We start from the raw sequence: 13,746 nt of genomic DNA, 5'->3' as shown, positions 1-13,746 counted from the left end.
TCTCATTTGTTTATGGTAAATGTGCCTGGTATTTAGCCAGAATCAGGCCAGTTGCAGCTGAGTGTTGGTGCACTCATCTGGGTTCTGGCATCAGAAGACAGGACGCAGGCCAGCTCTGGGCCATATATAGCTGCCAGAATATTCTAGAAACGGCTCCAGTTAGCAGCACTTGGGCTGGTGTTACACCTGGAGCAAGACCAATGACCCTGGGATGTTTATGGCATGTAATTCATGTGCTGTGGGGATTTAGGCTGCTGTTGGGACATTTGGGATATTTGGCTGTTTAGCTGCCCACCCTAATTCAGTAAAAGGTTCGTGTGAAGGTTAATTTTATCACTTGTGGGGGGCTGGTGCATCCTGGGCATGCTGCCAGTCTATCGCACACTCACATTCACACCTATGTCCAATTTAGAACCACCGATTAACCTAACATGCAAGTCTTCCCATGATGCACTCCCCTTTTTAACTCTGTGTTTACACAACACTTTGTTCACTTTGTATTTAATTGTTTATTATTAATCTCTGGCTCCTTCTGCAGCGTGTCTTTTGTCCCGTCTTCCTCCCCTCACACCCAATCAATCACGCCCCTCCCTGACCCTGGTTCTGCTGGAGGTTTCTTCTTGTTAAAAGAGTTTTTCCTTCCCCTTGTCGCCAAGTGCTTGCTCAAGGGGGCTCGTCTGATTGTTGGGGTTTTCTATTTACAGGGAGTGCAGAATTATTAGGCAAATGAGTATTTTGTCCACATCATCCTCTTCATGCATGTTGTCTTACTCCAAGCTGTATAGGCTTGAAAGCCTACTACCAATTAAGCATATTAGGTGATGTGCATCTCTGTAATGAGAAGGGGTGTGGTCTAATGACATCAACACCCTATATCAGGTGTGCATAATTATTAGGCAACGTCCTTTCCTTTGGCAAAATGGGTCAAAAGAAGGACTTGACATGCTCAGAAAAGTCAAAAATAGTGAGATATCTTGCAGAGGGATGCAGCAGTCCCAAAATTGCAAAGCTTCTGAAGCGTGATCATCGAACAATCAAGCGTTTCATTCAAAATAGTCAACAGGGTCGCAAGAAGCGTGTGGAAAAACCAAGGCGCAAAATAACTGCCCATGAACTGAGAAAAGTCAAGCGTGCAGCTGCCAAGGTGCCACTTGCCACCAGTTTGGCCATATTTCAGAGCTGCAACATCACTGGAGTGCCAAAAAGCACAAGGTGTGCAATACTCAGAGACATGGCCAAGGTAAGAAAGGCTGAAAGACGACCACCACTGAACAAGACACACAAGCTGAAACGTCAAGACTGGGCCAAGAAATATCTCAAGACTGATTTTTCTAAGGTTTTATGGACTGATGAAATGAGAGTGAGTCTTGATGGGCCAGATGGATGGGCCCGTGGCTGGATTGGTAAAGGGCAGAGAGCTCCAGTCCGACTCAGACGCCAGCAAGGTGGAGGTGGAGTACTGGTTTGGGCTGGTATCATCAAAGATGAGCTTGTGGGGCCTTTTCGGGTTGAGGATGGAGTCAAGCTCAACTCCCAGTCCTACTGCCAGTTTCTGGAAGACACCTTCTTCAAGCAGTGGTACAGGAAGAAGTCTGCATCCTTCAAGAAAAACATGATTTTCATGCAGGACAATGCTCCATCACACGCGTCCAAGTACTCCACAGCGTGGCTGGCAAGAAAGGGTATAAAAGAAGAAAAACTAATGACATGGCCTCCTTGTTCACCTGATCTGAACCCCATTGAGAACCTGTGGTCCATCATCAAATGTGAGATTTACAAGGAGGGAAAACAGTACACCTCTCTGAACAGTGTCTGGGAGGCTGTGGTTGCTGCTGCACGCAATGTTGATGGTGAACAGATCAAAACACTGACAGAATCCATGGATGGCAGGCTTTTGAGTGTCCTTGCAAAGAAAGGTGGCTATATTGGTTGCTGATTTGTTTTTGTTTTGTTTTTGAATGTCAGAAATGTATATTTGTGAATGTGGAGATGTTATATTGGTTTCACTGGTAAAAATAAATATTTGAAATGGGTATATATTTGTTTTTTGTTAAGTTGCCTAATAATTATGCACAGTAATAGTCACCTGCACACAGATATCCCCCTAAAATAGCTAAAACTAAAAACAAACTAAAAACTACTTCCAAAAACATTCAGCTTTGATATTAATGAGTTTTTTGGGTTCATTGAGAACATGGTTGTTGTTCAATAATAACATTATTCCTCAAAAATACAACTTGCCTAATAATTCTGCACTCCCTGTATTATTGTACCATCTTTACCTTATAGTTTAAAGCATAGTAAGGCGACGGCTGTTGTGATTTGGACAAGTCTTTGTACCAAGTCTTGCCCTCTAGCTATCTATTTAATATAATAAAACAGGAAAGAGCAGCTATGCTCTGTACTGAACTATAATACAAATAAAAAATACAATTAATGTGTATAAATTATTTTATCTAAATAAATACAAATAGTAAAATAACTGAAAAATATTTAGTAATCATATATTTTAAAAAAAGGAAGCTATATATTTTGTGTGCCAATTGACAATTCAGAGTACCCAGACTTTTTGGAATCACTTTGCAGGATCCTAGAGAGCATCCTGCCCAGTGACTCCGGCAGTATCTGAAATTCTAGGCATTGTCGAGTGGCAGAAGGCTTCCACTTTGGCTCTTGTCTCTGCTTTTTGCTGATGATGTGCTTTCATCAGGTGATGGCCTCCAGCGCACACTGCAGATGTCCGCAGCATAGTGTGAAATGGAAGGAATTAGAATTAGCATCCCCAAGTCTGAGGCCTTGGTTTTTAGGTTGTAAAGGGTGGAGTGGCCACTCCAGGCCAGAAATAAGTTGCTGCAGGGTGGAGGATTATGAGTATCTCAGGTTCTTGGTCATGAGTGAGGTGAGTGGGAAATTTACAGACAGAGCTGCATCTGTACTGGTCACTTGCGGTGAAGAAGCATGAAGAAGTATTTGGTTTACTGGTTGGTCTGCGTCCCTGCCCTCACCAACCTCTGGGTGGTGACCAAAAAGAATGAGATTTTAGATACAAACAGTGGAAATGAGAATCCAAAGGGTGGCTGGACTGTCCCTTAGTGATAGCGTGAGGAGTGCAGTCATCTGTGGGGGGTCATTTGGTGCTTTAGCAATCAATTTCACAGCAACAAATAAAATATATATTTTCCTTACCAGTCTCTCCTACCAGATTGACAGTTGGTTTTTATACCAATAAAATATTCCCTAATTTAAACCATGTATATAATGTGATGTGCTTCATGATGCATAAGCAGACACCAGTCTGATGCACAGTATAAGAGCAACAATTTTTAAACCTCGACTCAGATTAGTTTTTCAATTTCATTCTTATTTAACTACCAAAGTCGCACATCTTCCATTGCCAGGAAATCTACACTGTATAACAATTTGCAGGCTAGATAACTAATCAGCATAACAATCACAAGAGGCTTAAATGAGAAAGATGCTTAAAGAGAAGGCGTAAATGATTTATTTGATGTGCGCACAGTATGGAATAACTGAAGAAATACGTGGTGATTAAACTCCATTGTGATGCCGTCAGTTTAAGGGGGTAGTAATGCCATGAGCCACAGGAGCATTCCCAGGTGGAGTGTAGCTGGGAAAAATGATTGGCAGAATAAGAGATGCTGAGGCAAAATGTGATTGGTTTAACTGGGGAGAAGAGGAAAACTCCAATGAGCTTCAAAAGTCTCAACTGCAGATATAATTTCAGACACATTATGTGCTGATTTGGCAGAAAAGAAGCGTTTCTCATCCCTCCATCGTTTCCTGGTCGTAATTAAAAAAGCAATTTGGCTATTTTTGACTGCACAAAAGGGAATCGCTGTTTAATTGTGAATTAATTCTAAAACACTGTAGTGTTGTGATTCACTTAGTTTGTGTTTTCACGTATAAAAGCAAATTATTATTTATTTGTAATTCCTAGTTTTATATCACTTGGAGATATATCTTTTATATTTGTTTAATTTTCGGTACGCTGTATACTGTGTATTAGGGCTGCCACGATTAGTCGACTAATCACGATTACGTCGACTATTAAAATCGTCGACAACTAATTTAATAGTCGACGCGTTGTTTGAGGCTTGTAAGATCCCAAAAGACGCAGGAATAAGTAGTAGGATTTAAGAGTGTAATAACGGACTGAAACAGAAGATGGCAGCACTGCATGTACAAGGATGCCAGCTGCCATTAAAAAAAGAAGAAGCTGTGTCCCAGAATCCATAGCGCCCTGCTCCGTTTCCAACAATAGCGGCAGCTAGTTAGTTTTAATATTACTCTTATTATTCTTTCTGGGTCACAAAATAAACGTTTAACATATTTTCAGGCGAGAATGTAACTGTGTAAACGTCAAAGATCTGCTCAGTTTATCAAGACACCACATATTTTCAAAAGCGCTCCGACGTTTTCAGAGACGTCTGTTACCCACTAGCTCGATAGCGAGCCAGGGGCAACTAGAGCCCGTGAGAACACCGGACTCCCGGCAAATCGTTTTCAAACCCACTGCCGTCTTTCGCTACTCAGGTTAAACATGATATATAAGTCACTTAGATAACTTAAAAATAATATTGTTTGGCTTTTTTTTAGTGTTTTATTTGTTCCTGAGTAAATCGTTTGGCTGAGATTAAAGTTATAGTTTTTACACAGCTGAATAAACGTCAAGCAGACAACTGATTATCAGAAGTGTGAGATGCTCAAGAATATACTCCGGTGTCCTGTTATATTTTAGATAGCAAGGAGTTTATTAAACTTCACCGAAACAATCTGCAAACTTCATTAAAATTTAATAAACTGTCATCTTGTCTTTATTTTTAGTTAGCACATACCTTAAACACTTAAAGCTGTAAGCTAATGATAGTTATATAAGAGCAGATGCATGCTGGTGCAATAAGCTGTAGGTTGTACGTCCAATGGATGCATGATCTGATTAGTCGACTAATCGCAAAAATAATCGGTGACTAGTCGACTATGAAAATAATCGTTTGTGGCAGCCCTACTGTGTATATTGTTTTATTGACAATAAATTCAATTCAATTCAATTCAATTCAATTTTATTTATATAGCGCCAAATCACAACAAAAGTCGCCTCAAGGCGCTTAAATGAATCTTGAATCTAAAAGGTGACTTTTCTTGTATTCACATAACACCTGGAAGTTTTAATAAAGACTTTGTTCAGCAAAAATAACTTATTTTCAGAAGAGATAATGACTTTACACGAGAACAAAAAAAAACAGGAAAGATAAACACTGCATTTTGCACAAAGTGATGAATCACATTCATTTGATGGCAGCTGATGCAGATACAAAGTATATCTGCCTCACGCTATACTCAGGCTGAAGCGGCTTACATTACAAGAATCACAACAGTTTGGTTTTAGTTTTTTTTAACTGGTTTTTGCAGCAAGTCATACCTCTGAATGTGCTTAGCAGCGTTGGTTATGATTCTGCAGCAGCTAAATATTTTGGAGTTTAGTCATGTTGAAAAGTAAAAACGAAAAAAAATGTGCAGAAGACTGCTGAGGGGGTGGGTGGGGGTGAACAACAGGGGACTGCACTGCAACAATCAGTGTGTCTCTAGTCAAACCCTTGGCTTGGCTGGTTAGTATGGAGATTGGGTGCCCGGGGTTAAATGAGGAGATGTCTTTCCTTTCGAGAGAAAAACCAGGAGTCTGCTCTGACTTCCAACCATGTGAAATATTAACAAGGCTGGGGACTGTGCAGCGGCTGCACAGCCCTGGCCTGTGCATAACGTCGAGACACAGAGACAGCATAAGAAGAGATTTTTTTTTCTAAAGAGGAAGAAGATAAAAACAAAACAAAAGAAAGAGAAGGCAGCTGATATTTTGTGAAACTCCAAAGGCTGTTATTAGAGTGGGGAGAAGGAAAAAAAAAAAAGGCTCAAAGACAGGGATTCTCTGAATACTTGTTTGATGACTCTCACACATGGCTGAACAGAGCCGTCTAACAGTCTCCTGTGCTGACTGAAGTGTTAAGCACGCAATCAATCAGTAATTAAAAACGGATTATAATTTCAAGTAACCTTCTGCGCCCTGCCGCATGAGTCAGTCTGAGCTCAGCACTTAAATTAACTCTAATATGATGCAACAATCCTGCAACTGAGGAACACGAAGAGAAAGAGAAAAAGAATCAGAATGCCTTGTTAAAGCGTGCATTTTTTCCCACCCCTATTTTTAATAACATCCCTAAACCCTGTGCTAGTTGTGTTAGTCTTAGCTTTCACTAAACCAGAGGCAGACGGTGACTCATTGATAGCGCAAAGGCTGCCCCTCGAGAAGTTACAATGCTGCTCATGTCAGCAAAATTGTGAGCTTTTTTTCTGTCCCTGCAAGCAGAAAGCAGAATTCAGATTTACACTACAACATAATTACTTGCTTGAGAGAGGGAGAGAGCGCAAGGGAGTGAAAGAAAAGACGGCGATAAAGGCAGCGGGAGAGAAAGGGAACATGAAACAATAACATGATTTCAAGTTCAACTTTGCCGCGTGTGTCAACGCAGTTTGTTTTAATCGGCGCCTCTTTTTTGTTGTTGTGGTTTCCTGCCGGCCAAGCTGCAACAAAAGCATCGAACCACTTAAATATCTAATTTAGCCCATGAAGGAAGCCCAGACACCTTAGGGGAGCAGCCTTTGACTTGAGAGCATAAGTATTCTCTGGTACATGAGGAGACGAGGGGGGAGTGGGTGGGTGGTGGGGGGGCAAATGAGGCTGGCTGATTGCTATTCTGAAACGTGGCGTTGTGCAGGGAGGAAGACAAGGCCAGCGCCGAGAGAAAATCTATACACTGACAAAAGGGGAAAGAAGTGAAGGGTGTGTGTGTGTGAGGGGAAGAAAGTACGAAGAGAGACATGGGTCACAATTACTGCAGAGATTCATTTTCTGAACCCCCCCAACTCGTCACACACTCACAGATATTGTCACCGAGCCATCCCATCTTTTCAAAGATGATTTAAAAAGAGATTACAAGAGAGGACCAGATTTCTCTACAGTCGCCCCGTTGCTATGGTGACACAAAATTGAGTCTCTCCCTCTCCTTCTCTCTCTCTCCTTCTTATGGTCAAATCATCAAATCAGCACATAGGTGCAGTCCTGAGCACAGTGGCAGGCTAAACGTGCGTCTGCTTGTATTACTTGTGTTGTGGCGACTTAAATGCACTTAAAGAGTCAGCTTTATGGGACTCATTCTCCTTCTGGGCAGGTCTCTGTTAACAGATGGTTTAGTTTAAGGATGAAGAAGTAGCTTAAGGTTGGGAATCCAACAAGTAGTGGTAATTGTTTAAGGTTAGTCAGAAAATTAAAGTTATGTAATTTGATGTCCTGAGACGTGATGGGGACAAGTGTGTGTGAGAGAGAGACAGAGAGAGAGACACTTCTGTTACCTTGGTGTCACCACTCTGCCTCCCTCTTGCTGTTGTTGTTGCTTTCATGCAGGGACAGGGAGAGAGCCTGAATGAGTCAGACTGGTATCTCATGTTAGGGGCTTTCTCATTGCCATCTGAGAAGACCAGTGTTTCCACAATTCCTTGTTTTTTAAAGGACACTAACACATTTAAATAAATACATACAAATAGAGTTTGTGTTTCAGTTTCACCTACCAACTTTGGAGGGATGGCACTTCATGTGAACCAATCCATGGGCTGCAATGGAAATGCTGAATTTTTTCAGAAATAAACACAAAGCCAAACTACCGGAAAATTGGCTGAAAACTCTCCGAGTTCTAATTTTACTTGTGGCAAAGAGAAACCCCAACAATCAAATGACTCCCTATGAGCAGGCACTTGGTGACAGTGGGAAGGAAAAACTGCCTTTTAACAGGAAGAAACCTCTGGTAGGACCAGGCTCAGGCAGGGGCAGCTAATTGCTACAGCTGAGTCAAGAAAAAGTATCCTGGTAACAACGATAAAAATTTGCTATATAATCCTACTGAGTTGCAGAACTAAACTCATCCTTTGGTTTTAATTCATCTTTGCTAGTCAAGGGAGTCAGATGTCAGTCACACAGGCCTAGAGAGGGGTTCGTAACATCTGCCAACAGCCTGTCCCTAGGGAAAAACAGGTATTCCTCGACCAGGGTAAAATCAGGTACAAAGAGTGCGCTGCATCAAAAAATGTGGAAAGCACCCAGCATACCTTGCCATTAAGTTTGCTTTTACTTTGGGTGCCTCATTGGAGGAAGCAGGAGTAGAGAGTCAGTTTGCTTGGCTTCTTTGGCCTTGGAGAGAAGCAGATCTGAGACTGAGACCGCTCTCTTGAAGGTCTGTAATGATCTTTTAATGGCTTCTGTTGCAGATGACTGTTCTGTAATTATTTTTGCTTGATCTAAGTGCAGACCACTGATCATAAAAGCCTACTTATTAGACTTAAGGTTTTGGCTGGTGTATGTGGCTCTGCCTAAGACTGGTTTTCTTCTTACATACCTGACAGGACCTTGTCTGTTTGAACGAACAAGTTTTAACATTGCCTCCTTGACCTGCAGGCTTCAGTTTTGGGTCCATTATTGTTTTCTTTCTACATGCCTCCTGTAGCTGGCATTATTCAATGTTCTAATGACATTTCTTATCAGTTCTATGTCGATAACATTCAGCTGCATATGTCTTTTTAGCCTGATCAGATGGATAGGTAGTCCACTGCTTAACTCAGGTTACTGATTGGCTCTCTAGCAATTAGCTTGTTTTAAACAGTAACAACACTGAAGCCATAATTACAGCTCCTCCTGAACTACATTCTCAGTCAGGTTCTTGCTTCTTTTTGTCCAATGCTAAGCCCAACATTTGAAATCTTGGTGTGTAACGACTGTGTTTAGTCTGTTCCTTCCCATTCCATGCAAGGCCACCTGGGTTGGCTGGAAGACTGTTTACTTAGCCTGGCAGGGCGAAGGACACTGTCTCAGCTGAACTATGGACACGCACACATACATATACTGATACTGATAAGCACTCACCGACGCATCATCCTCCCTACCCCGGATCCAACGCCACCTCCAACGCTTACCTCCCCCATGATGTGGACATCGGGTCAGCTGGAGGCGCAGTCGAAAGATTGCAACACTTTCCCATGTTGCTTGTCTGTGTTTATTGTGTTATGGTGTGTTGATATCTGTGCATGCCTGTATTATCCTTTTGTGTTACACATTTCAATGTTTTTTTTCCTCGCTACCTAGCCTGACCTGTCTCCCCAATGTGATGTTTGTGTATTGTATGTACGGTCGGCAAGGTCTGTCATCTCGGTTGTGGGCAAAAGACCTGCAACTGACAAATAAAGGCTATCTCATCTCATCATCTCTCATCTCATATTTGATTCTTGTCTGGGCTTCGACCCACATGTAAAATCTTTGTCTTGGTGCTGTTTCTTTCATTCGAGGAACATTTCTGAATTGTGACAAACGGTCTCGTCACCGAAACTGGAAAAAATTGTTCATGCATTTGTCATCACGTTTAGATTATTGTAAAGCACTGTTTACCACGTTGGACTAATTGTCTCCGTTCACAGACTCAAAACTTGTGAGCTGTTCCCCATACAGACTGAAGACTAAAGGGGACATAGTCTTTCACTGTGTGGAACCAGGGCGTTGAAACAGCTTACCACTACAAATACTTTTCTGCGTAAACAGGCTTTCTGTTGAGAATTATTTTTAATTGGATTATTATTTACTTTTATAAAACCACCTATTTATTTTACTGTGCCTTATTTATTTATTTAGGCACTTAATGTTCATGTCGATTTTAGTTTTTTGTACAGCACTTTGTGACTGGTTGTCTGTGAAAAGCTCTTATAAATAAAATTTGCTTACATACTTATCAGCGGTTTTAAAGTGTATTATTTTTCATCAGTAATTTGAAGAATACATCATATTGGAGCACAAACGGTGCACGGACCCTGCACGCCCCCCCTTTAGCCACACTCCTGTTAAACAGTAAATCAGTTTTAAAATAAATAAAAGGGAAAAACATTGTGGATCAACTAGTTTACAGCTTAACCTTTACTTTTATCAAACAGGAGTAACTACATTACAGCATTCCCACCAAAAATAGTTTAAAAATAAACTTTTTTTTAACCAAGAGCTGTATGCGGAGATCAGTGCCACTTTCATGCCTGCATGCAACTTTAGAGCTAAAGTTAGGATAAGCATAAAGACTAAAATAGCAAGAAACAGCTAACACAGCTAAAGAAGACTGATTTTCACATTTCTGTTTGTGCATGCTGACGACTGACCTTTAAAGGCAACTTGTAAACAAAGTCTTTTACCTTTGGAAAAAAACAGGGTAACTATTTCTAAAGCTGTGTGCACACAGAAGGTGTAGCAGCTCCAGTGTGTTTGTACACTGGAAGTATTCAGACAGAGTATCGATCTGTGTGTCAGCCTCACATCTGGAGGCACATGCTGCAATATACAAAAACAAAAAACAGCTCAATCTTCAGGTTTTATTGTTTAGCATTCATGTGCCTTTATAATAATAATAATAATAATAATAATAATAATAATAATAATAAAAATAATAATTTTTTCATTAAATGTACCTTCCGTGTCACGTCAGACATTTCTATCCCGAGGTGTTTTTTTCCTTTAAGTAAAATAACCCATTGATAAACTGGCAGCCTGTCCAGGGTGTAGCCTGGCGCTCACCCTAGGTGAGGCTCCAGCTGAATTGTGGCGTGCTGGATGGATGTAGCTGCACCACTGGCCCCAGTCAGGACTAAACTGAAAATTTTAGTTATATAACTTCCCTACTTCCCCATTTTTATTCTGACATATGAGTCAGAAAATATGAAGAAGTTGAGATATGTCTGACATGCAGGGAAGTGTGGGTGATATTTTAAATTTAAACCTACCAGCATAGCAGAAAATCAGCCACCTGTACAGGAGTCAGGAGTTACATTTTTCAAATAAATAAATAAATATCTGTTATAATTAGCCTCTTTTGCATCATCTTTTCTGAACTGGTGTGGAAGTTTTTTTCATTTTCATTCAAGCTGCATTTAGGCTCCAACCACCTCCATCCCCACATTCTAATTTTAAAATCTGCAAATAAACAGATGGAAACTTCCGATGAACTCAGGGGATTATTCTGAGTAAGTGGAACACACCCATGAATAGAATCAGAATGAAACGCTGGAATGTCCCTTTAATAATTTTATGTCTGATAACATACCTGTAACCTGAGATGCTTTTTTTAAAAGAAAAAATAACCCTGTCCAGGCGATACCCCAGCCCTCATCATCGCTGGGATAGCCTGCAGCTGAAACATAACTCTGACAAGTGGAAGGGGATGGATGGATGAATTATGGCTTTTCAGAGCTTTCATTACTGTAGACAACATTAAAATAAGTGCAAAGGAAAGTTGCGGCATGTAAGTAACCAATACTGACTGTAGGTGGGGAGATATCTACTTTATATTTAGGTGATGAAACCATTAACATCCTTAAAGGGCAATAAAAACTAACTAAATAAAAATAATAATACAATATTAATTAATTTATTTATTTTAAAAAATAAGATACAAAAGATAAAACAAATACTTAAAGGGTTGAATACTGACTTCAGGCTGTTTCAGGCACTAGAAGACATGATATACTTTGAATGGAAAGCAGAAGTAAATAAACTATTTGCCATTGATTTATTGCTGATCAGATATAAGCTTGCTGACATTTTAAACTTGAGTGGGCTACGCTGTTGTAACTGTACAATATTGATGCACAGAATGGTTTTAAGCAGGGTGTATTTTGTTCTTGCACATACTTAAAAATAAAATTCCAGCAAAAGTCCCACACCGTAAAAAACAAGATTAGACTGAACTACTTCCTGCAAACACCGAGGGCGTCCTCGGAAAGCAACGCAATCACTGATCCCTGCAGAAGAATCCTCAGCTAAATTTAGCCTTCACAGGATTCAGGGCAGAAAAACAATGGGATGTAGGAAGCAGAGGTGGAAGAGGAAGGTATAAACGGAGAATAAGGTGGGAGGAAGAGGAGTTGGAGAGAGAAAGAGGAAGAAAAGCCAGGAGGAAGCGAGAAGAGGTGGCATTTTTGACCTGTGAACTGCGGGAAAATGCAAAAATGTACTTTCTGTGAGCATACATATTCATATTTGTCGATCTCAAGCTTTTTATATTACAAAGACACACACTCATGTATAGCTGTATTGCAGATGTTCGTATTGCGGATAAAAAGTTTAAATGTTAGATAAGGTTTTAATTTTAGACATACCTCCGAACAATAACTTAGATAAAGCTGCTAGGCAATTTGTATGGATCCAACACAAAGCTGTTTATCTTACCTTTGAATCCACTCCAGGGATGACTTATGGAGGGGATATTAGGTTCAGATGAAGTTGAAAGAGTTGAGCATCAAAGTTGCATTTGACCCAAATACCTCAAATTAGAATGCTCAGAGGAAAGTGCTGCAAAAACGTGCTCATCTCAACCAGATCGGAAAACAAGGTAAATCTGTTCAAAATGCAAGACGGTGCTTCCTGAACTCATCAAGGTGCTGATCTTAATAAAAAGAAAAGTCTACAGCAAGCAAATTTCTCTGAACACTTTTTAAGTTAATGGTTCGGTCACGCTCTTGAATATTAATTCTTTATCACAAGACTGAGTTTGTTCACCGTGAACGACTGACTTTTTCTGAATTTCAGAGATGTTATGGTTTCTGTTTTGGACTATAACAACATCACATACCTGCATAGGTTATATGTTAATTATTATCAGCCTTCACCCTCACATATCTCTTCTGTAAAGTTCAGTGAGTTGAACTGAAGCTCTTCCTGTGCAGCTGTGACGTGGGGTCAGGAGTGTTTCAAGTCACATGTCACTGCAGCGGTTCAGAGATCAAAGTGTCAGTGTCATCAATCTCAGCGTCTTAGCCGAGGTGTCTGCTCCCCGCTGGGATCGAGCAGAAATTTACAGCCATGTTGTTGTTACTGTGGAATTTCCGTAACTTTTTTTCCATTTCTTTTTGCTGTGCCTTCTCCTCTGTGAGGTTCACTCTGGAGCTCGCGTGCATAACTTTGAATGGGCTGCCGCTGCTAAAGCTAAACTGGCTGTGCAGGGCTTGCCCACAATGAGATCTAAAAGGCTGCCAGCTGGTTTGAGTTCAATGGAAGCTGAAGGGGTGAAGCAGCCTTTTACAAACAAGTTCCAGTGTGTAGAAAATCATGAATTGCCCTTATGCGGTGCTCATTATGTAGCTGTTTTTCTAGCAACAGTGCCGGTACAGAGGCTTCATCTGCCAATCATTTGGCACTGGCACTATTCTTTTCTATTTTCTTATGTATTTAGCAGGTTCTGTGCTTTACACTGGCACCACATCATTAGGAAATAGGTTTCAGATGGCCAAAAACACTGCAGTCTGGTTGATTTTCAATATGCTGTACCATCCTGCCTTCATCAGAAATTAAAGTGGTTAGCATAATGGAGTGCAATAATTAAAGGTCAAAATCTTCACGTCACACATGAACGTCTCATGGTCCATTTGCCATCTTGTTCATCAATCTTTAAAAACAGTTCATCTGCGCTTTAAAGTCACCGATCTATAGCATCAGCCTGATACACATGGTCCTGACTCTGTTCTGTGTGTGACTTTAAGGGATTTTATGTTTATCTGTGGATATAAAAGAAAATATTCTCATTTCCCTTCGCTGGCATGCAAAACACAATTTCATGCATATATTTTTAAGAATTTGTCTCCAGGACTGAGCACCTC

Source organism: Perissodus microlepis, chromosome 17 (assembly GCF_051167445.1).
Source record: "Perissodus microlepis isolate ML-2025 ecotype Zambia chromosome 17, ASM5116744v1, whole genome shotgun sequence".
NCBI lineage: Eukaryota > Metazoa > Chordata > Actinopteri > Cichliformes > Cichlidae > Perissodus > Perissodus microlepis.
The sequence above is the reverse complement of the archived record's forward strand: the minus strand, read 5'-3'. Positions refer to the sequence as shown.